Raw genomic sequence first — 24,443 nt, 5'->3', positions numbered from 1 at the left:
TCAAAGGCTTGTGATACTATACCTAGCTGATTATTAAGCTCTTATGGGTCCATTTGTTGTTTATTGAAGGTTGGTTGTCTGTTCTGGGCTAGGCAACACCACCCATGCCTTTAAGGAGATCACTGACTCTAGGGGGACCTCTGACCTGTCATACCCCCAAAGGATCACTGCTCATGCTCATCACGTACATGAGTGCCATGTACAATATAGGAGTTTCTGGCTCTTCAATTAACACAAGGGGTTAGGTCTATAAAGAAATCAGAGTCATAGGGAAGATTCTGTCTTTTTGGAGTCTGAGGCAGAGTGTAAACGATGCAAAACAACATAAAGAAATGCGTCTTGAACTAAGGATGGAGCTCAATGGTAATGCATTTCCCTAGCATTGGCAAGGCCCAGTTCCAGCCCTAGCACCACCAAAAAGAATTGAAAAGTTGGTATAGAGGCAGGAAGATCAGAGTTCAAGGTCATCCTCCATTACACAATAATTCTGGGCCAGCCTGGTATGTATAAAATCTTATCTTCAGAATTAAATGTGTGTTGGGCAGCGGTGGTGCGCGCTTTTAATCCCAGCACCTGGGAGGCAGAACCAGGTGGATCTTGGTGAGTTCAAGGCCAGCCTGGTCTACAGAGTGAGTTCCAGAACAGGCACCAAAACCACACAGAGAAACCCTGTCTCGAAAAAGAAAACAAAACAAAAAAGAATTAAATGTGTGGGGTGAGGGGGGTGGGGGTGGGGTGGATGGACTGGAGAGATGGCTCAAAGGTTAAGGTTACTGGCTGTTTTTTCCAGAGGTCCTGAGTTCAGTTCCCAGCAACCACATTGTGGCTCACATCCATCTATAATGAGATCTGGTGCCCTCTTCTGGCCTGCAGGCATACATGCAGGCAGAACACTGTATGCATAATAAATCTTTAAAAAAGAATTAAATGGGGATGGGAGGAGGAACTGGGAGGGAGGGGGAAACTTTGGGAGGATATTAAAAAAACAAAACCAGAGAATTAAGTAGGTACCGAAGAGACGCACAGCAGCTAAGAGCACTTGCTGCTCTTGCAGAAGCTCTGGGTTCCATTCCCACAACCACCCATAACTCCAGTTCAAGGGGCACCAAGCATGCATGCACATGGTGCACATGCATACAAGCAGGGAAAATACAAATAAACATGAACTAAAATAAAATGAGCCTTTAGGCTTATGGTGCAAAGCCAGGTGTGGTAGCATGGCCCTTTAATACCAGCACTCAGAAGCAGGTAGATCTCTGAAAGTTTGAGACCTTATGCTGAAAAACTGAAGAGACCATAGGACTCAGGATGAGTAAACAGGTCTCAAACCACTGCTGCCTGTACCCAAGCAGGCTTTCCAAGCCTCACTCCTCACCTGTAGGACAGACCACGGTCTGCAGGATCCTTTATGGGGCTGCATGAGGCTCATGGAAAAGGCTTCCAGTGTGGCTGGAAAAGAACAGGAAACAAATGGTAACATTATTGTTCTTCTTGAAGCTAGAGCCGGTGTTGAGCAAGGCCTGGGTAAAAGGAGTGACAGGCATGAGAGCAGGGTGACTTATTAACCTTGAGCTGTGGGCTTTGTGAGCAGTGAGCAACAATCCAGCAATCCGTTGAGTAGCACGGGCCTTGCTGAGCCTCCAGGCTGGGGCTGCCTATGGGTGGGGTGTTTATTCTGGAAGTGGTCCTGGTGGTTCCTTACAGCCTTCTCCAGGAGAAAAAGCAGGCCTAGAGTGGGAATTAAGGCCCACCCTGGGCCTGGCTATACAGTGCAGTGGCCCCTGCCTACAGGGCCAAGGGGAAAATGTCCAGGACACACACTCCTAAAACCCGGCGAGGTCTGGCAGTTTGAGGACACACTGGAAGATCCGTCCTACAGAGCCTCAAGTGCTCATGTTTCCGAAGTTGGGACTAGGCCCTGGATGCTCCGGGGGAAGAATAACACTGCAAGTGGGGATATCCATACGGGCAACTCCACCCTTAGAAAAGTCCCTGCCTGGATTCTTTCGGCAGTCTGGCTTCGCAGACGTGCAGCCCTGCAGTTTCACTGAACTGGCACACTGAAGTGACAGAGCGGTTGGAATGTCTGGCTGTCCCCGGGGCCTGCATTTTATTTTGCCTAAGAAGTCTGTCCTGTGTTGGAACTTTGGTTTCCCTGGGACTTAGCTTCTCCCTCACATGTCGAAAGCCCCAGCTGCTGAAGGGCGCGGCAGAAGACCAGCCACCTGGAAGGTCCGCTGTGTCATCCCATCAAATCCCAGTTCTTGAGTTTGTGTCCTAACACTGTACATCAGTGAAATAGTGGAGAAGTTGTTAAATGTAAATTTTGACTCCTTGTTGGGAGGTTTAAAAGGTAGTCCATATAGAGGGCCCAGAAACACCTGCTCAGAAAATCCGAACTATCATATTCTCCTTTTGAAGCATGTGGCCAAAGGTCTAGCTCAGTTGAAGAATGCTTGCCTAGCGTGCTTGAGGTGCTGGGTTTGCAACCCATCCACTGAAAAAAAGAAAAAAATCTATTTACAGGCACCAAGAAGGAGCTAGCAGCGGGTCCCCCCTCATTTCTACCGACCTTTCCCAGGGGAGAGGAGCAGTCCTTCCCCTGGCCTCTGCTCCTTCCCTCGCAGGGAGGAGACCCCACAGACACACCCTGGGGCAGGGAGGAGCGGCCGCGACACATTTTTGAGTCGTGACCAAGTGGAAACTCCCTCCCCAAAGCGGAAGCCGGGGGCGCCCCACTGGGGCCTGAGCCTCCGCCGGGGCGGGATCCCAGGCCGGGGGGCGGGGCGCTGCGGGCGAGCTGGGCCCCGCCCCCACACTTCATGAATATGATGACTATGAATGAGGCGACTGGGGGCGGAAGTGCGAGCGGACCCCAGCTCTGCCCACGCCGCGGGAGCCGTGCGGCTGGAGGCGTGGCTAGCCTGGGACGCCCCGCCCCTCCCGCTGTGCGGGGCCTCCTTCCGGCCGGGCGCGCCCGAGAGGTGACCTCGCGGGTGTGCTCCACTGCCTAGCGCGGGGAGGAGCTCGCGGCCGCCGGTAGGAGTGGCGGAGCTTTGTCCCGCTATCCGTGGTTCCCCCAAGTCTCCGGAGTCAGGCTTGCAGGAGAGGCCGTAGACATTCCTTTACCGGCGTAAAAACTAGAACAGCCTGTCTTCCTGGGGCTTTTAGTTCCAGTTGCAATGAAACACCCAACAAAGTCGAACCTGTAGGCTGTCTATGAGTACAAGGAATAGACATAAAATGGAGAAAGTAGCGGAGAAGATGACTTAAGACCTGAAGGAAGGGGCTTAGAGATGTAGCTCAGTGGTCAAGTACCCAGCACCACATAAAACCGGACTTGGCAGTGCATACCAGAAATCCCGTCACTCTAGAAGGTGGAGGCAGGAGCATCAAGATTCAAGGTCAGTCTCAGCCTACATAGCGATTTTGAGGGCAACGTGCGCTACAAGAAATCTGTCTCAAACACCCGAAGGAAGCAGAGGAACAGGCCATCTGAATGCATTTGGTCGAGGATGCTGCCCGGTGTGGTTGGAGTGGAGAAAAAGAATGGAGTTACGATGGTAATGGCTCATAGTTTTGAGCAGGTGACATGTTAAGTGATATATATAATATATATTATATATATATATATTCATCAGGACAGCTGGAAGTGGGTGGTCTCCTGTTATCTGCAGGAAATCAGGCTCAGGGAGGGTACCATACTTTGTCGAGGAGGTCACCCAGCTTGGCAGATAGGCATTGGGGACTGAGACTGATGGATGTCGTCACGGCCTGAAACAATTGTGAAGACCAGCTGTGGATGACCTTGACCAGAGAGAGATCCTCAGGGTTGGTCCTCCCTTTCCACCCTCATTGCTAGGGTTGGGGGCCAAGACTGACCTCCAGAGGTGAAGGATGGGCAGGCAGGGCCTTTCCTTCTATGAACCAGCCAGCTGTAATGAGCACCCTACATAGAACAAGGGTGTGCTATGGATGTCTTCTTCTGAGAGATGCTTTTGTTGTCTGGGAAGCATGTGTCACCTCTCCAGCCTAGGCAGTCAGTGACAAGTAGCTTTGAAGAGGGAGGGCAGAATGGTGGTGGTGGAGCCCATCCGGGTTTCCTGGTGCCTTTGCCCAGCAGATCTGCATAAAGAGAATGATTGGACCACGGGCCTGAGTATCAGGTGTTTGGAAGGGTGTACGCTTGGCTGTATCTCACAAGGGGGAGGTCTTTGCTCCTCCCCTGGACATTATGATAAAAAGCCCTTTGGGCCGGGCGGCGGTGGTGGCGCACGCCTTTAATCCCAGCACTCGGGAGGCAGAGCCAGGCGGATCTCTGTGAGTTCGAGGCCAGCCTGGACTACCAAGTGAGTTCCAGGAAAGGCGCAAAGCTACACAGAGAAACCCTGTCTCGAAAAACCAAAAAAAAAAAAAAAAAAAAAGCCCTTTGGAATAAAGTTCAGGGCTGGTGGGTTGAGGCCCAGGCCCTCCTGAGGCTATTCTGTGTTTTCTGTTTTTCCTATCATCGGCTAGGTACCTCGTTCTAGCTCATATTTCTCACTTCTCCCTACTCAAGAGTACCCTGAGTCATAAAAGTGGCGGCTGGTCCGTCACAGGGTGGAGCTAGGGAAGGGTAGGGGTGGTGAGGGTAGAGGGTGAGGGTGGAAGACCCCGTACGGCTGCATGCCTTGAAGCATTAACAAAGACAAAGTCAGCAGGCAGGCTGTGTCTTACACCAGCAGCTGAGGAACTGGTGGGATCACCCAGGCATCCCTCACAGCCTGGAGAGGTTAAACCCCTAACAAAACCTAAGACTGCTGGCTGCTCATGGTGGGTGAGAAAGGCCTGCATTGCTGCAGGCCCCTTACAGTGGGAAGTGGGAAAGAAGCAGTTTCCTGCTGTGCCCCATCCAGGGCCTTGTCTAGCTCACCCCTTCCTCAGCTTGGTGCAGCTATCTATCCTGGCCCCTTAGGCGCTCCTGTGAAATGTAGCTAACTTAGGAGCCCAGGCTAGCCCTCCATTTAGAAGAGTTTGGCTTGCCACATGCACCTCTGCTTGGCATCTCTAAGAAAACTGAGATACTGGCGGGAAAGGACCATAATGGAATTCCTTATCAGGCCCATTTGATAAGGAGACTAAGATGGTTTATGGTTCTCCCAAGAGGACACAACTATTAAAGAGACAGGGATGGTATTCAAGTCCAAATTTGACACTAGAGCCTAAGTAGGATATTAACTTAAAAAAAAAAATCAATCAAACAAACAACAACAACAACAACAAAAACCCTTTCTCCAAAACGCACTAGGGGTAGACCAGATGATAGATGAGGCATATGACCAAGGGGAAGGAAGGCACTTTCTATTCTCAGTTCCTGCTCTTTGTCCCCAGGCTTTGGTGTCTGAATGAGTCAGCCAACCTTTCTTAGGGTGGCACAGATAGAGGTGGGGTCAGGGGCCCCTTAGTGGGCAGCTGGTAGTGTCATCTAGTCAGGTTAGGTCTGGGGCTCTGTCCTAGCTGGGCACATTGGGCTCTTGGGACACTTTCTCTTACCCAGGTTTTGAATTACTGGAGCCACTGTATGGGTTGTCACTGACCAGGCATTCATCAAGAATGGGATACTTGGGGCTAGAGAGATGGCTCAGTGGTTAAGAGCACTGACTGCTCTTCCAGAGGACCCGGGTTCAGTTCCCAGCACCCACATGGCAGCTCACAACTGCCTGTAACTCCAGGATCCAACACCCTCACACAGACATACATGCAAGCAAAACACCAATGTGCACGCGCACACACACACACAATGGAATACTAGGCACCCGAGGCAGTGATGGCACACACCTTTAGTTAGTCCCCGCCCTGCATGGGTGTGGGAGGGACAGAGGCAGGCAGATCTCTGAGTTCAAGGCCAGCCTGGTCTACAGATCAAGTTCCAGGATGGCCAAAGCTACACAGAGAAACTCTGTCTTAAAAAAAAAAAACAAACCAAAAAACAAAAAGCAAGCAAACAAAAACCAAAAAGCACCCTTTCTCAAAAAACCAACTAACCTGGAGGCCAACCTGGTTTACAAAGCATGTTCCAGGACAGCCAGAGCTGTTATATAGAGAACCCTGCCTCGGGGGTGGGATATGGGGGGGGCAACTAAAAAAGAGTGGGATGGGGTACTAGGGGCCAGAGGGATGGCTAGGTGGATAAGAGTTTTGGCTACTTTTTTTTTCCAGAGCTGAGTACCGAACCCAGGGCCTTGCGCTTGCTAGGCAAGCGGTCTACCACTGAGCTAATCCCCAACCCCATTGGCTAGTCTTTATAGGAACTTCACCACGTAGATGATTCCCAGCACCTATGTGGCAGCTCAAGCTGTCTGCAGTTCCAGTTTAAGGGGATCTAACACCTTCTAGCCTCTCAGTTCGGCAGGCATGCATGTGGTGCACAGACATACATGCAGGCATAGTACCCATACAATAAAATAAAAATAAATAAATTAAGAATTTGTTGTCGTTTTTTCGAGACGGGATTTCTCTGTGTAGCCCTGGTTGTCCTGGAACTCGCTCTGTAGACCAGGCTGGCCTCAAACTCACAGAGATCTGCCTGCCTCTGCTTCCTGAGTGCTGGGATTAAAGGCATGCGCCACCACTGCCTGGCTTAAATTTTTTTTAAAGATTGTAATAGTAGGAATGGAGGAGGCAGAGATCCCTTGGTAGCCACTGAGAGATTCTACACTGGTGAGATAAAGACAGACCAGGGGCTTGCTGGCTACCCGATCAAAGACTCAAAAAAACAAGATGGGGCCAGCAGGGCGGTAAGGTAAGGGTGCTTGCTGCTGAGCCAGAAGGCCTGAGTTCAATATCTGGAACCTAAGTGGTAGCAGGAGAGAACTGAGTCTCATATTCAGTTCTCCGATCTCTATACCTGCGCTATAGTATGCACACATGCACACCATATATGTGATAAATACATGTATAAAATAAAATGAGGTAGATGTAGACGGTACCTGAAGAACACCTGAGGCTGACCTCTGACCTCTACACAAGTAAACACACAGAGAAACTGTGGAAACAGTCCCTAGGTACATCATCCCTCATGCCCCCCAAGAGTCTTCACCTCTCTGTCCACATTGTGTCTGAGCTGACACTGAAGTAGTCACACACAGGCAGGCAAATCACCCGTACACATAAAAATAATAAATACTAAACACACGCACATAAAATCTAGGCTCTCATATAACCCAAGCTGGCCTCAAACCCACAGAGACCTGCCTGCCTCTGCCTCTCGAGCGCTGGGACTAAAAGTGTGAGCCACCATGCCCGGCTTGGTTTTGTTTGGTTTGGGTATATGGAAACTTTGCTCCATTTGTGGCTGTGTACCACCTGAATGCAGTGCCTGAGGAGACATTGGATCCCCTGGAACTGGAGTTGTAGAGGGTTGTCAGCTGCCATGTAGGTGCGGGGAATTGAACCCCAAGTCCTCTGGAATAGCAGACAGTATTCTCTTGATTGTTTGTGGTGGTTTCTGTTTTGTTTTGTTGAGACAGGGATTCTCTGTGTTGCCCTGAGTGTCCTGGAACTTACTCTGTAAACCAGGCTGGCCTTGAACTTAGAGATCTACCTAGAATATGAGTTTGGTTTCATTTGTATTCTAACACAATTATTTTTAGTTAATATTAGTCAAACTCAAAGTAACTAGTTAAATTAGTTAGACTCAAAGTAATCATCCTGCCTCTGCCTCTTGAATGCTAGGATTACAGGTGGAGTCTAGACTATCTCTTGGGGATGATGAAAAATGTTCCAAAATAGATTGTGGACACAATACTATGAGTATGCTGGAAAACCACTGAATCCTATAGTGTTATAATTGCAAAGTATAAAAAAAAAGTGTGCATTCCATGGCTTAGGAATTGTCTCACTGAAACTCAAAGAAAATGATTCAGGGGGCTGGTGGGATGACTCAGCAGTTAAGAGCCGTGGCTATCAGATGTGGCGAACACCTTTAATCCCAGCAGAGGCAGGTAGATCTCTGAGTTCAAGTCCAGCCTAGTCTACAGATCGAGTTCCATTTCTACCAGGGCTGCACAGAGAAACCCTATCTCCAAAAACAAAAATTAAAAAAGTGCCTTGGCTGCTCTTCCAGAGGTCCTGAGTTCAATTCTCAGCACCCACACCGTGGCTTACAACCATCTATAATGGGATCTGATGCCCTCTTTTGGTGTACAGGTGCACATGCAGACAGAGCACTCTACATGAAATACATAAATAAACCTTAAAATTAAATTCATATTGGCTGGTGAAGTAATTCTGTAAGAATACATATTGCCCTTTCAGAGGACCCAGGTTCAGGTCCCACTACCCACATTATGCATCACACGACTTTATATTTATTCTGTTCTCCACATAGTAGGTGCTCAGTTAGTACATGTTGAAAAAAATCTTCAAGCTCACGTATATTGACATTGTCAGAGGTGGGTCATACAAGTAAATCACGGAGTCTCGCAGCTCAGTGACTTTCTGTGTGCTCCGGTGCCAGTAGAATGCAAACCCAAAGAGGCTGCCTTATGCCTGTCCCCTGCCTTGGATCTGACATCCAGAAGCTGAATTCCAGGAGGAGAAAGGATTTCTGCAAGTGCTGGGAGCTGTGAAGGTCAATAGAACACTGGAACTGCTCTAGGAGAGGAATGCGAGGCTGCTGACCCCCACCAGGCATGGGACCTTGTCCCAGCCACAAAGCTACCACTAGAGTCTCCACTGGGACAGTGTCAGGAGGGGACAAGAGATTAGGAGAGCCTGAGACAGGCTAGTTTCTGCATTTGCTTTGCTCTTATTCCAGCACTACCTAAGGGGAGGCCGTGACGTCACAGGTCTGCAGATTTCAATGGCTTCCAGCAAGATCCCAGGCTGGCCTCTCCTTAGCTTGAACCAGCCCCTAACTCATCCCTGAAAGGTTCTCCAAGCAGGTGATTGGACTGCTGTGGGCATCAGAAGCTCACTCTAGGGTAAAAGCTGGCATCACCTGGAGAATGACAGCAAGAAAGTGGGAGTAGGGCCTCCATGAGGGACACCCAACTCTGTTAGCTGCTGCCATGGGACTGGCTACAGGCCTGGGATTCTCTTAAGGAGTGAATGAGGCAGTGCATCCAGATTTCTTGGCATATGCTTGGCCCAGAGGAGACACAGTGAACACTAATGTCCGGCTTTCTCTCCCTGACTTACCTCTGGGTTGTGTACAGTCTGCAAGGATGTGCTTCTGTTCTGGAGTGCACGTGCACACCAGTGGCAGCCTCTTTCTGTTGTCTTTTAATCTTTCTAATGTGTGTGCTGTTCTGTCTGCATGTGTGTCTTCGTATCATACGTGTGCTTGTTGTCCTAGGGAGCCAGGGTGGAGCCCTGGAGAAGGAGTTACAGATGGTTTTAAACTGCTGTGGGAGTGCTGAGACTTGAACCTGGGTCCTTTGCAATAGCAGCCAGTGCTCTTAACTACAGAGCCAGCTCTCCGGCCCCTATGGTTTTTTCTAAGATTTTATTTAATTTTTAGTTATGTATATGGGAGGGGGTGTATATGTATAAGTTCAGATGTCCAAAGAGGCCAGAGGAGGGCATTAGATCTGGAGCTGGAGTTACAGGCAGTTATAAATTGCTCAGCGTAGGTGCTGGGAACTAAACTAGCGTCCTCTGCAAGAGCAGCAAGCTCTCTTAACCACCGAACCATCTTTCTTTTCTTTTCTTTTCTCTTTTTTTTTTTTTTTTTTTTTTTGGTTTTTCGAGACAGGGTTTCTCTGTGTAGCTTTGTGCCTTTCCTGGAACTCACTTTGTAGACCAGGCTGGCCTCAGACTCACAGAGATCCGCCTGTGCCTGCCTCTGCCTCCCGAGTGCTGGGATTAAAGGCGTGCGCCACCACCGCCCCCGAACCATCTTTCTAGCCTCTACTTTTTTTTTTCTTTTTCAATACTGGGCATTGAACCCGGGGTCTTGTGCCTTAGAGACAGGCAGGCACTCTACCACTGAGCGATTCCCCTGGCCCTATCTCCTTTTGTAAATTAAGGCAGGGTTTCATGTAGCCCAGGCTAGCCTCAAATTCACTGTACAGCCATGAGAAGTGAAGCCAGGAGGATCAGTGTTCAAGGTAGTCTGGGATGGTACGTGTGTGCTGTCATACCCAGTTTATGCTGTGTTCAGGATCAGACCCAGGGCTTCATGCTTGCTAGGCAAGCTGTGGTATACCAGGTGTGAGTATTCATATGGGTCTGTGGAATCAAGAGACAGAGGCACCTCAAGGATGATTTCAGCCTTTCCTAGCTGCAGGGGGGATCCGTCTCTACAGACTGGTCCACTGTAGCTTAGCAAAGGGTCCTTTTGTTCTCAATTTACATCTTTTACCGAGTTAATCTTCGTACCCCAGCACCTCCCCAAAGAGACAATGCCAAATGCAAATTCTAAGCCAAAGAATGCCTACAGTGTTCCAGGCTCTTCCTCAACCAAATTTGCATAGGCTTTGCACCTTCCGGAAACTCTCAGACAAGATTCACATAGAAGGTACCGGAAAACCAAAGGTAGCAATCACAAAAGGCAGATTAAAGCTAAGTGCTAACGCTCAGAATCAAAACAAGTGTAGCTCTGTGGGAATTCTCCCAACAGTAAGCATTCTACCAACCGAGCTCTATCTCCAGACCCTACGCAGTCCTCTTTTTACTTTTTATTCTAACACAAGGCCTCAATAGGTAGCCTAGGCTGGTTTGGACTTGAGGTCCTCATGCTTCAGCTGGGGTGGCACATGGCATGCGTCACCAGGCCCAGCTCAGCTTCCTTTTTAATATCCCAGGAGTTTTGTATCGTCCGACTCCCCAGGGGAAAGCTGATGGAAGCAGTGGGGCAGGAAATGGGTGGGAGAAGAAGAGCGTAGGTCCCAGCTTGTACACTTCAGCTGCAGAGCCTGCGGGCTGGGGTCTGCCCTGGGACGGCCCTTCTGCACCCGAGGCTCCACCTGGGGTCCTCGGAGCTGCTGCTCTCAAGCCCCTTCCACATCAGATGCACGTGTGGTCACTGAGTCAGCATTCAGGCCATCTCGGCCTTCCCTCCTGGACACCTGAGGCTGGTGGTAGGTCTGAAAGGGGAGGATGCTCCAGGGCCTGGGACTTCTGACTCAGTGCCCAAGCGGAACCTCTTGGATGCCCAGTAAAGAGTCTAAAGCAATGTTTCTCAACCTTCCTAATGTTGCGACTCCTTAACACAGCCCCTCATGTTGTAACGACCCCAACCATGAAATTGTTTGTTGCTACTTACTTCATAATTGTAATTTTGCTACTGTTATGAATCATAATGTAAATATCTGATATGCAACCCCTTAGGGTCACAACTCAGGTTGAGAACCACTGGTCTAAAGCTTCAAGGAGTAAAAAGGACAGGCTTCTTGTAAGTCTTGTTTTGTTTGTATTTCTGTTTTAATTACAAAATAATGTGCTTTCTGCCTTTGCTGTTTTGAAATCCTGAAGCAGAGCACCTCCTAGAATTTGCTGAAGGTAGGTAGAGTGTTAGAAGAAGCATGCTGTCTCTGAGCTCAGTGACTTTTTTTTTCCCCTGAGGGGCTGGAGAGATGGTTCATTGGCTAAGGCTTAGCACCTACTGCCCTTGAAGAGACCCTGTCAGTTCCCAGCACCCACAGGATGGCTCACAACCCTCATAACTTCAATTCTAGGGGCTCTGACACCCTCTTTTAACCTCCAAAGGTACCAGGCACATACATGGTGCACATACATACATGCGGACAAAACACTCATACACAAAAAACAAAATGAATAAATCTTTAAAAAATATTATTTTATTTTAAATTATGTGTATGTCTGTGGGTATGTATGTGCACATGAGTGCAGGAGCCCAAGAAGCCTAAGGCATTGGATCTCCCAGAACTGAAGTTACAGGCAGTTGTGAGTCATCTGAGATGGGTCCTCTGTAAGAGCAGTACTCATACTGGTAGGTGGAGCACATGCCTTTAGTCCCGGCACTTGGGAAACGGAGGCAGGTGAATCTCTGTGAGTCTGAGGCCAGCCTGGTCTACAGAGTGAGTTCCAGAACAGCCAGAGCTACACAGAGAAACCCTGTCTCAAAAAACAAAACAAAAAAGACAAACAAATAGTACTCTCAGCCCCTGGCCTCAGTGATTTTCACCTTTGCTAGCCCTTGTCCATGTCACATCTCTGACATGCTTCGGGTGCAAGGGTGCTAGCCTATCCCAGCATCCCAACCAAGTCCTTCCTCCCAGTCCCGGTACTCACTTCCTTCCTCAGGAAAGTCTTTCTATAACCATTCACACTTGTGCTTAATATTGTCTCCATTGCTGGGTCTGCGTTCAGTTTGTCTGTTTGGACCTCAATGGGGACACTGGAGCAGTCAACACAGCAGCCATTTGGTCACTCAGCCACATCCCCAGTGCATGGACATTAGATACTAGTCTCTTTGGGGCTTGCCAGATCCATCCTGTTCATTCCTCTTCTGGGTATCAATTTTTTGTTTGTTTGTTTGTTTTTTGAGACAGGGTTTCTCTGTGTAGCCCTGGATGTGCTGGAACTCACTCTGTAGACCAGGCTGGCCTCGAACTCACAGAGATCTCTGCCTGTCTCTGCCTCCCCAGTGCCGGAATTAAAGGCGTGTACCACAATCACCTGGCTCAAATATGTGTGTGTGTATGTGTGTGTGTGTGTTTAGCTGGTCTGTTCTTTAAACTGCCTAGGCATTGGAGGACATTGTTATGACAGCCACATTTTCTAAGCTTTTAAAGTGCTTTTTTAATACTGAGCTGGGGCCTGGAGAGATGGCTCAGTGGTTAAGAGCATTTGCTGCTCTGCAGAGGACCCAGGTTCAGTCCCTGCATTCACAACCATTTGTGACTCCAGCTCCAGAGGGTCCCAGTGCCCTCTGACCTTTGAGGGCACCGGGAATGCATATGGTGCACATACATACTTGCAGGCAAAAGTCATACACATCTTTTTGTTGTTGTTGTTTTTCGAGACAGGGTTTCTGTGTGTAGTTTTGGAGCCTGTCCTGGATCTCGCTCTGTAGACCAGGCTGGTCTCGAACTCACAGAGATCCACCTGCCTGTCTCCTGAGTGCTGGGATTAAAGGCGTGCGCCACCACTGCTAGGCAAATAAATACATCTTTAAAATACTGACGTGGAAGCTGGACTTGTAGCTTGCCTAGCCCTGAGTTCCATCCCCAGCAAAGCAAAAAGCAAACAACAACAAAAAAGGAGAAAAGGGAACTTGGAAGACGGCTCAGTGGATGAGAGCCCTTCCTCTGTGTAATTGTTAATCTCGGTGGTCAATTGACCCGGAATCGACTCAGAGATAACTGATGCGCTTGTGAGAGACAGTGTGATAAGGTAGGTTGACTGGGAAGATGCACCCAAACGTGGGTGGAGTCTTCCGCTGCAGTTCAGATAATAGGACATGTGTAAGGGAAAAGCTTTCTTTCTGCCTCATTGCCTTTGTGTCTGGGCCCATCTGTTCCATTGTCGATGCTACCACATTCCTTCACTGACACCAGAACTCGGCTTCTTCAGGCTTCCACTGTGGACTGAAAACCAGTGGCTCTCCAGGAATCCTCCAGGCTTTTTTTTTTTTTTTTTTTTTTTTTTGGTTTTTCGAGACAGGGTTTCTCTGTGTAGTTTTGGTGCCTGTCCTGGAACTCACTCTGTAGACCAGGCTGGCCTCGAACTCACAGAGATCTGCCTGGCTCTGCCTCCTGAGTGCTGGGATTAAAGGACTGCGCCACCATCACCCAGCGAATCCTCCAGGCTTTTAACAGCCTCGTGGATTGAACAGCGATGGGATTCTCGGCCTTTCCAGTATAGACACAGCCATTATTGGATTACCCAGACTGTACTGTGTGAACTGCCAATCTAACAAATCTCCTTTTAACATTTATTCTATGGGTTCTGTTCCTCTAACATATGGTGACTAACATGACTAATATATGGTGCATGTGGACCCGAGTTCAAACCCCCAGCACCTGAGTTGGGCATAGTTGAGTGTGCCCGTTATCTCAACATTCTGGGGCAGAGACAGATGGATCCCAAGAACTCAATGGCCAGCCAGCCTAGGCAAAACCTCAAGCTTCCTTCAAGTTCAAAGAGAAAGCTAGGCTTAAGGCAATGAGGTGAAAGTTAATAGGTAAAGATACCTGATAACTTGCTCTGGCCTACACATGGGCACATTCACCCACACACTCATGTGCATGTACCACACATGCCACACACACACACACACACACACACACACACACGATTCAAAAAAAGAAGTAGATTTTAGAAGGACCCACTGGCAGATGCCTGCAATCCACTGTCAGCTGAGGAAAGAGGAGCCAGGTTGAAGGCTTCCTGAGCTCCACAGTGAGTTCAAAGTTAACCCGAAGAACTTAGCAAAAGCCTGACTTTGAAAGGGGTCGGGGGTTGGGAATATAGCTCACTGGTAGAGTAATGGAGAGCAAACATGAGTTCCTAGGTTCAGTCCCCAGGAGAGGGAGAATGATGACACCATGTTGGAAACTGAGGTCAGGCTGGGCTGTCTAGGGAGACCCTGTTTCAGGTAATCTCCACCGGACTAGGAAGGTTGGGGACTGAGAGAGTTTTGGCTGCAGCTTAGTTTTTGGCTTGGTTTGGTTTTGGTTTTGGTTTTTCAAGATAAGGTTTTAGCACTGTGTTAGCACTGGCTATCCTGAAACTCACTCAATAGACCAGGCTGGCCTTGAACTCAGGGATCTGCCTGCCTCCTGAGTGCCGTGATTAAAAGTGTGCACCACCACCGCCCGGCTGCCTATAATCTTCTTTTTGTAATTTTTAAATTGACTTTTGTTTGATGTGTGTGTGCACCACATGCATGTAATGCTGAGGAGGCCAGAAGAGGGCACTGGATCCCTGGGACTGAAGTCACAGAGGGCAGAGAACTGTCATGCACTCGCTGGGAACTGAACCCAAGTCCTCGGAAAGAGCAGCCAGTGCTCCTAACTGAGCTGTCTATCCAGCCCGGTGGCAGTGGTGGTGCAGGCCTCTGATCCCAGCACCTGGGAGGCAGAGGTTCACAGCCACCTTGCAGTACAGCCGCTGGCACTCTCTTATCTACAGACAAGGAAGAAAGTGATGTTACTGTGAGTGAGTCAGGTCACAGAGCAAGGTAGGCAGGCATTGATTGGAGCTGAGGTTGTCTGCTTCACGACGGCCGCGAGGCCTAGGGAGACATTTCCTGTCATTTCCAACACTGGTAGAGTGCTACCCCACAGCAAGTGTGGCATTTCTGGTCATTTCCAACACTGTTTGGCGGAGTGCTACCCCATAGCAAATGTCCCTGAGTTTTCAACAGGATCATGCTAACCCCAGACTTCAAAAATAGCTGTGCTCTCTATAGATGGATGCTTGTCACCTGCTCAGAAGTGATCTGCAGGGCTGGGGATGTGGCTCAGCTGGTAGAGTTTTTGGTTTAGCATGCACAGAACCTTGGGTTCAATCCTCAGCATTACACAAACTGGATGTGAGGGCCCACACCTCTAAACCGTTCCCAAGTGGAGACAGAAGAATGAGAAATGCGAGGTCATTCTCAACTACATAATGAGTTTCAGGCCAACCTGGGGTCCGTGAGAACCTGTCTAAAAGAATAAAAATTAAAGAATGTGTTGCCCCAGGGGATATGTGAGGGGGAGAGAGGTCCCTCCTGGTGTGAAGTCATCTCCCTAGATCTTGGTCCCAGGCTTTTCTTTCTTTCTTTCTTTCTTTCTTTCTTTCTTTCTTTCTTTCTTTCTTTCTTTCTTTCTTTCTTTCTTTTCTTCCTTCCTTCCTTTCTCTCTCTCTCTCTCTCTCTCTCTCTCTCTCTCTCTCTCTCTCTCTCTCTCTTTCATATGGGAGCCCATTCTCGGGTTCCTCGTGGCTTTACCCAGCAGGTCCGCATAGAGGATGATTAGGACCACGGGCCTGAGTGCAGGTGTCTGGGATGGTCTGCACTTGGCTGTGCTGGGGGAGGAGGTCTTTTGCTCCACCCCTTGGCGTCTCTATAAATACCCTGGGGCAGAGACAGTTGGAACCCGTTGGAATAGGTTCCAGGCACTCTCGAGGCTATCTTTTATTTTCTATCTCTGCAAGATTCTCCGCAATAAATCCTTCTATAAATAAATCTAATATTTCCTGCTGCTCACACTCAAGAAAACTCTGGGGAGCTGTGGGGTTGGTGGGTAAACGCCCACACTTTCATAAAAGATTTATTTATTTATTTAATGTGCAGTGGTGTTTTGCCCACATATACTCTGTGTGAGGGTCTTGGATCTCCTGGAACTGGAGTTATAGACAGTTGTGAGCTGCCATGTGGGTACTGGGAATTGAACCCAGGTCCTCTGGAAGAGCCATCTCTCCAGCCCCTGTTCTCAGCTCTTAAGGACAGATACCAGGCTCTTCTGTTTGTCACTGACCACTTCTGGCTTCCAGAACTGCTGTGTTTCATTCCTTGCCACCTTTTTTAAAAAATTTATTATTACTTTTTTTTATAAAGATTTATTTATTATGTATACGGAAGAGGGTGCCAGATCTCATTACAGATGGTTGTCAGCCACCATGTGGGTGCTGGAAATTGAACTCAGGACCTCTGGAAGAGCTATCGGTGCTCTTAACCTCTGAGCCATCCCTCCAGCCCTTATTATTACTTTTTAACATGAGTGCTCTGTCTTCATGTACACCTGCATACCAGAAGAGGACATCAGATCCCATTACCGATGGTTGTGAGCCACCATGTGGTTGCTGGAATTTGAACTCAGGACCTCTGGAAGAGCAGCCATGCTCTTAACCACTAAGCCATCTCAACAGCCCCCATTCCTTGCCTTGGATTCAGCACAAAGACCTGTGCTTCCCTGTGATATGAGCTCACCTGTCAAACAAGGCCAATTTCAAGTAAGTTTTGCCAGCTGTCTGTCTGACTGCGGTGTTCAGTTTCTGAACCTCTGTTTTCCATTTGTAAACTGGGGTCATAAACAACAGTCTCTGTTCATGGACTGGCTTCAGGATTAGCTGGGAGAATAGGGACGAATGCTCAACTATGCCTAGCACCTTGAGCTTCTAGTTGGTTCTTGCTTCATGTCCAGGGTCCTTGTGCAAAAGTATGCCAGCACCCAGGCCTGGGATCCTCGTGTTTCTCTTGAGGGGCAAGAGGTTTGGTTACCCAGGAGACCTTCCTTGTCTTAGTTCTGCACCACATGCAGGGACCTCAATGCTGGGTCTGAGGTCAGAACCTTTGAGGTGTCCCTGTCCTCGTCAGTCTTGGAGGAAGCACAGTCCATTGCCTCTGTTACAGACCTGCAGTGTAGAACTGTTGCCCCATGGTCAACAGGGTTAGATACTGGCCATGACTCTGAACTGTCCTGAGTGGGCGCTAGAGAAGTCAGCTTGAGGAGGGAGGGGCAGCTGTGTGGTAGGGCCTGGGCCAAAGAATAGAGGCTGGAGCAGCCAGTTCTGGCCCCTGCCAGGGAAGCCCTCTTCCTCCAGCTCTGCTCTCAGCCTTTCCCAGGCCAGCCCCTGGCGTCCAGCTTCTCACATTTCAGCTCCTAAGTTACTGGCTGCACACAGCTACTGCTACTGTTGCTTCTGCCCGGCCTCTGCAGCAGGCAGATGTTAACTCTTTATGTCCTGGTGGCAATGGCAGCTCCTCCAGGAACAAGCAGCAGGCACCCAGAGCCTGGAGGGCTAGAGTGAGGACAAAGCCGTGCTAATACCACTCTCTGCCTTTGCACAGTTTGCCACTCAGTGGTTCATTTTGCCTCCTCCTTCCTCATTGGCCAAAACTCCAGAACCTTGACATTTGGACTACAGAACATAAATTATGTGTCACCTTGCACTTTATCTTTTATTTCACACATAGTGATGACTTTCCCTCCACATTCCTCACTGCACCCAGCTGGACACTCCTCTGGCACCTGGCTATCTCGGGCCATGGCTGGTGACCCAGCACCAGGCGAGCCCTTGAGCTTAGGAGTCAATGTGGAAGGTGTTCTTCAGGGCACCTACAGTGCACTGAAGGGGCCTGAAAGGACCTTGGCTTTGGCACTGACCAGCTGTGACAACAGACAGCAGGTTGCTTGGATCTGGCATAGGACTTGGGATGTGTTTCAAAGGTGAAGTCTGAAAACTGGCCAGAGCGGTATTGGGTTCACAGGTGGTTGCTCAGATGCTGCAGCCTCTACACCCATGTGCCTCCCAGGATGCCTTGGGGTGTTGAGCCTGTCCCTCCCCAGGGAAAGTGCCTTCTGGTTCTCTGGCTCTCTCTCCCACTTTAAAGACCAGGGCTGGCTCATCATGACGGCAGCCCCTGTCACTTTCCAGCCTGACCAGTTCTTGGTCATTTTGTTCCAGTCACCACTTGCCTAATATGAGCAAAGCTGTGGGTTCCCTCCTCAGCACTGAAAGGAAGAAAACAAGAGAAAAAGGACTCAGTATTGTGTCCCCTACCTTTGTCCACTCCATGAGAGGACAGTCAGGTGCCTATGGGACCTGGAAACAGTACCCCAGTATTTCTCTCCTGTCCCCTCAGCTCCCTACCTTTCTTTTGAACTCAAAACACATACCCTTCTGGGTTCCTGTGGCCTCCTGGGCCTCTCCAGCCACACCCCACTGGCTCCTTGGCTAACTTCCTTATACATGACTAGTAACCTCAGGTACCTTCCTGCTTCACTCATGGTGGGAGGGGCACAGCTGGGCTTCAGGTGCCTCAGTACTGACCTATCTTCACTGCTGATGTTGATTTTGAGTCTTTGATATTTACATGCTTTGGGTTCCTAGTCTACCTCTTGGCATTTCTTTTCCTGTGTGTGTGTGTGTGTGTGTGTGTGTGTGTGTGTGTGTGTGTGTGTGCGCGCGTGCAAGATCTTAAGGTAGCTCAGGCTGACCTTGAACTCAAGACCTTTCTGCCTAAGCTTCCCAAATTTGCTGAGTTTACAAGCATGTGGCACTACATGCAATGTCTCCTGGTGGAATTATTCTAACTATTGTAACTGCTCCACTGCTTCCTGAGAATCAACTGAGAAAGCAGTCACAGCCATTTCTGACTGAATCAGAAACAGTCTAGCATGCAGCTACAAACCGAATGTTTAAAAAGGGCTTGCTCCCAGGTGATGTAGCCCAAGAACCTGGTTGCATTGCCTGCTGGTACATTGAGAAGTAGGGACTGTCCCAAGGGGAGAAATCACTAGGGACCCGAGTGTAAAGGGAGGGGCTAAACGCTCAAAAGAAGGGTAGGCAGGGTGTGGCTGACAGAGACGAGGGGCATTAGTCAACCCCGGCAGAGGGCGAGACACAGATGAGTGGCTGGTGTCCAGGTCTGGTTTATGACCAAAGTTAGATGGAGGTGAATACACAGAGCTCAGGGCTTTTAAGGCCTTTAGTCAAGCGGGGTACTCCCTGGATCTGAAGGGCTTTGGGGATGCCAGAGTGGCCACCCCAGTATGAATGTTCTGGTCAGCCCCACATGTTCCTGGGTGGTTGTCCACAAAGCGGCGTGTGTGCCAGGCGCCCTCTAGTGGTTTGGGGTGCCAGCTTTGTTGGGCCCGGTGACTTGGGTGTTGAGGATACTGGATTTGCTCCTAATCCCAACAGGGGCATTTAACCTTGTCCCACTCAGATCGTCGGGTCCTTTCCCAGACATTGATGTTTTAATTCTTTAAGTCTCCTTAAAGAATTTTTAAATTTTTAAAAATTTTTTAATTTTTAAAAATTAAAAAAATTTTTAAATTTTATTTTGATGCTTTTGAGACGGGCTCTCTCTACAGAGCCCCGACTTTCCTGGAACTAACTGTGCAGTCCAGGGGGCCTTGCACTTACAGAGATCTACCTACCTCTGCCTCCCGACTGCTGGGATTAAAGGCATGCGCCACCAGGCCCTGCTGGCGGCCACTCCTTATCCGCAACAGATTCTGTTTTCCCACAGAGCATACCAGGGTTTAACTGGTCCATGCCCATCCCTCCTCTTGTTCCTACTATATATAGTGCACATACGTACAAGAAAAGTGGTCACATTGAAGCTAGGGACGATCCTGCTGGTGCACTCTTAGTTTCATTTCCTCTTGCTTTGAAGAAACAGGTGGCCGGGCGGTGGTGGCGTACGCCTTTAATCCCAGCTCTCGGGAGGCAGAGGCAGGCGGATCTCTGTGAGTTCGAGGCCAGCCTAGTCTACAGAGTGAGTTCCAAGACAGCCTGGGCTGTTATACAGAGAAACTCCATCTTGAAAAACCAAAAAAGAAAAAAGAAAAAAAAAAAGCAAGTTAGGTGAGTAAGGGTTAATTTCAGATCACAATTCTAGGTTATAGTCAGGATTCCAGGTGAAGTGCTAGTCACTGCATCCCCAGTCCAGAGCAGTGAGAAACCGAGTTAACTCATGCATGCGATATTCAGCTCACATTCTCTCTTATATAACACACACACATACACACACACACACACACACACACACACACACACACACACACATGCATATCATATGTATATATGTACCCAAACACAGGATAGTGCTGCCCACTTTTACCCTGGGTGTTCTGATTTGCTGTCTGTCATTGTAACAAACATCCTGACCAAAATCAGCTTGGGGAAGAAAGGGTTAATTTCCATGCCTACTTCCAGTCATAATCCATCACTGAGGGAAGTCAGGTAGGAGGCAGGAACCACACAGGAAGGCTAATGGCAGGCCTGCTCCCTCTTTCATGCTCAGCTAGCTTTTCTTTTTTCTTCTTTTTTTGAGACAGAGTTTCTCTGTGTAGCTCTGGCTGTTCTGGAATTCGTTCTGTAGACCAGGCTGGCCTCAAACTCACAGAGATCCTCAGCTAGCTTTTCTATATAGCCCGGATCCATGTGCCTAGGGACATACTGCCCACAGTGGAGAGGGTCCTCCTACATCGATTAGCAATTGAGAAAATGCCCCACAAACACGCTGACAGACCAATCTGATTAAGACAATCCCCCAACTGAGTCTCCCTCAGATAACTGGGCAGCAACAAACTGGCAGGTGACGCTATCTAGGGACTGGATCTTCCCACATCAATTAGTGGAATCAAGACAATGCCACCCATACATACCCATGGCCAACCTGATCTAGACAGTTTCTCACTGAGACTCAACTTCCCAGGTAATTCTAGATTGTGTCAGGTTAACAATTAAAATTAACCATTACAGATCCGTCTCCAGTTTTCTGTATGCCCTTAGAAAGTCTCTTAATTTGCTGTTTCTTTTTCATGTCCCCCTTTGTGTAACATGTAACAGAATATCTATGATCCCCAGTGTGGTGGTTTGAAAGGAAATGGCCCCCAAAGGGAGTGGCACTACTAGGAGGTGTGGCTTTGTTGGAGTAGTATGACCTTGTTGGAGGAAGTGTGTCACTGTGGAGGTGGGCTTTGAGGTCTCATATATGCTCAAGATACTGCCCAGTGTCTTAGACCACTTCCTGCAAGCCAAGATGTAGGACACTGGGCTACTTCTCCAGCACCATGTCTGCCTGCATACCACCATGTCCTACCATGATGATAATGGACTGAACTTCTGAACTGTAAGAGAGCTACCCCAATTAAATGTTTTCCTTTGTAAGAGTTGCCGTGGTCATGGTGTCTCTTCACAGCACTAGAAACCCTAAGACACCCAGTGCCCCTCAGGGCTGCTTCTCCTTTCCTTCTTTCTTCTTCTTTTCTGAAACAGGGTCTCAGTATGTACAGGCTGGTCTTAAACTCCCTATGTTGCCCAGGTTATCCTAGAACTCAGGGTGCATCTGTCTCAGCTTCCCAGGTATCCCAGGTATGTACTACCACGCCTAGCCTCTCATCTTGTTTTAATCCCCTGGGCCAGTGTGGTGGAGCTATGAATCTATGACTCCTGTGGTTGGCGATCTTGGAGAGATCATTTGGTGGGCCTGACCTAGCCTAGTCGTGCAAACCCTCCACGAGCAGGGCTTTCTCCAGCTGTTTGGAGACGAGGACGTTATCGAGTCCAAGCAAGAGAAGGCTTGAGTAGACACAGGAGTGGGTACCTGTAGGCCCAGCGACTTAGAGAGAGGCAGGAGGACCACGTGAGTCCAGAAGTTCAAGAGTAATGCCTGGGCAACTTAATATCCAACCTTAAAGAGAGCAGAGACAGAGACACAGAGAAAGAGAGGTTGCAGTGAGGGAATGTTGCGTACATGGAGGGGACCATGGGACAAGGACTTGAAGAGGTCAGAATGGTCCCTAGACGAGTCATCGAGACAGTGGGTACCTCAGCTCTACAGCCAAAAGGAAGAATTCTGCAAACAACAATCAGAGGGCTTGGAGGAGCATCCCAAGTCTCAGATGCCTACACTTGATTTCATCCACTAAGGCTCCAAACACAGAGTCTGGCTTAGTCACATGGCCTAGACTTGTGACCTAAAGTGTGCCATAATTAAAAAAAATTAATTATATTTTGTGGCACATGAAAATGATGAAATTCTAGTTATGGTACTGATTGTTGTGTAATAATTTAATCCTAGATTGAAACATTCCCTGTAGGTAAGCTCCTTAATCAGGAACAAACAACTCAAAACAGCTTCAGGAAGTCCCTGAAACTGATCAGATTCACTATGATCTGCTGTGCCAGAGTAATAAAAACTGAGAATCCCTTTCCGAAGATCAGAAAACTTGCAATGAAAACTCTTGAGACTGTTATACCTAGCCCGTTATGCTTCACGAGGAAGGAGAGAGACAACACTTATGAGTTTCAAAGATTTTAATAGTTCATAACATAAGCAAAGTGGGTCACTGATTGATCAGGATTGCAAGACAAGGACTCGGGAGCCTTGTTTCTCCTGACAGCCCCTAGTAGGGGCAGAAGTGGGGTTTACAAGCATAAAATTGGCAAACATTTGTTGCCAAGTTACAGTTACAATTTTCCTCATTCAGGATTTAGAAATTAGGGGCTTCCTTGAATGTTCCTTCATTGTCAACTGATATACAATGTAAGCCTTTCAGTCCAACCAATCAGATTCATTTGTTTCTTCTGTTGTTAGGAACAGCCACAATGTTTCTAAAGAACTAAAGATGCCTAAGGACTATTTCTATGGTTGAGGGAGGAGGTTGGTCAGTTCTCAGCTCTCCTAGGACTTGAGAATCTGAACTTTACTTCACCCTACAGGCAAAATGGAGTCTGAAGTCAAAATGGCAGTACTTAGGCCAAGGTGCTTTTGCCTGCTCCCTTCAAGACCAGACCAGTTGCCTGAGAGAAGCAGAAACCAGTCTAACAGCCTGGAAGGGGCTTAGACCAAAACCACTCAGAAAGGACGCTCTCCAAGCTGTTGAACTGTCTGCAGGCTGTGCAGCGTGCTCTGGGTTTCCCGGATGCTGTGAGCTGGGGTGGGTCTTGGTAATGCAGCTGTCTGTCTTTGAGTCACTTCTGCCCCTGTAAGTACCCCTGACCCATGCCCCTCCCTGTAAGTACCCCTGACCCATGCCCCTGTAAGTACCCCTGACTCATGCCCCTGTAAGTACCCCTGACCCATGCCCCTCCCTGTAAGTACCCCTGACTCATGCCCCTGTAAGTACCCCTGACCCATGCCCCTCCCTGTAAGTACCCGACTCATGCCCCTGTAAGTACCCCTGACCCATGCCCCTCCCTGTAAGTACCCCTGACCCATGCCCCTGTAAGTACCCCTGACCCATGCCCCTGTAAGTACCCCTGACCCATGCCCCTCCCTGTAAGTACCCCTGACCCATGCCCCTCCTAGTAAGTACCCCTGACCCATGTTCCTGTAAGTACCCCTGACCCATGCCCCTGTAAGTATCCCTGACCCATGCCCCTGTAAGTACCCCTGACCCATGTTCCTGTAAGTACCCCTGACCCATGCTCCTGTAAGTACCCCTGACCCATGCCCCTGTAAGTACCCCTGACCCATGTTCCTGTAAGTACCCCTGACCCATGCCCCTGTAAGTACCCCTGACCCATGCCCCTGTAAGTACCCCTGACCCATGCCCCTGTAAGTACCCCTGACCCATGCCCCTGTAAGTACCCCTGACCCATGCCCCTGTAAGTACCCCTGACCCATGCCCCTGTAAGTACCCCTGACCCATGCCCCTGTAAGTACCCCTGACCCATGCTCCTGTAAGTCCAATAACACTCATTGGTTCACCAAACTGGACTTTGGTGGTATCCATGTCTGTCGTGGGCTTCCCTATCTGGGGTGAGTAGATGTATGTTGTGTCTACCCTGGGGAAGTTTTGTCACAGAACACTGGCACACAGCTACTCGTTTATTATAATTGATATGTGAGTATAGGGTTTTGTTTGTTTTTAAGACAGGCCTTGAAGCAAAAGGATGACCTTGAATTTCTGATTTTCCTGCCTCCACCTTTGGAGTGCTGGCACAAAAGGCATTGGTTTGTGTGGTACTAGAGATCAAACCCAGGGCTTCATGCATGCTAGGTAAGCACTGTCCTGAGGTACATCCCAAGACCTAATTTTTTTTTTTTT

At 48.8% G+C, this 24,443-nt stretch overlaps 1 long non-coding RNA gene across 2 annotated transcripts; it reads left to right on the top strand.

The window, feature by feature from the left end:
• The first annotated feature begins 908 nt into the window (after positions 1-908).
• On the top strand, positions 909-24,442 carry LOC128123192 (uncharacterized). 2 transcript variants are annotated; one of them, XR_008222595.1, is made up of 3 exons: positions 909-3,039; positions 23,113-23,330; positions 24,273-24,442. It is a non-coding gene; the product is annotated as an uncharacterized LOC128123192 (long non-coding RNA). The 2 variants fall into 2 exon arrangements; XR_008222594.1 differs by having other exon boundaries at positions 909-3,404.
• Position 24,443: the final 1 nt, after the last annotated feature.

Source organism: Peromyscus californicus, unplaced genomic scaffold, assembly GCF_007827085.1.
Source record: "Peromyscus californicus insignis strain IS unplaced genomic scaffold, ASM782708v3 Scaffold_3__1_contigs__length_106647218, whole genome shotgun sequence".
In the NCBI taxonomy this organism is placed as follows: domain Eukaryota; kingdom Metazoa; phylum Chordata; class Mammalia; order Rodentia; family Cricetidae; genus Peromyscus; species Peromyscus californicus.
This window is presented reverse-complemented; position numbering and strand designations above follow the sequence as displayed.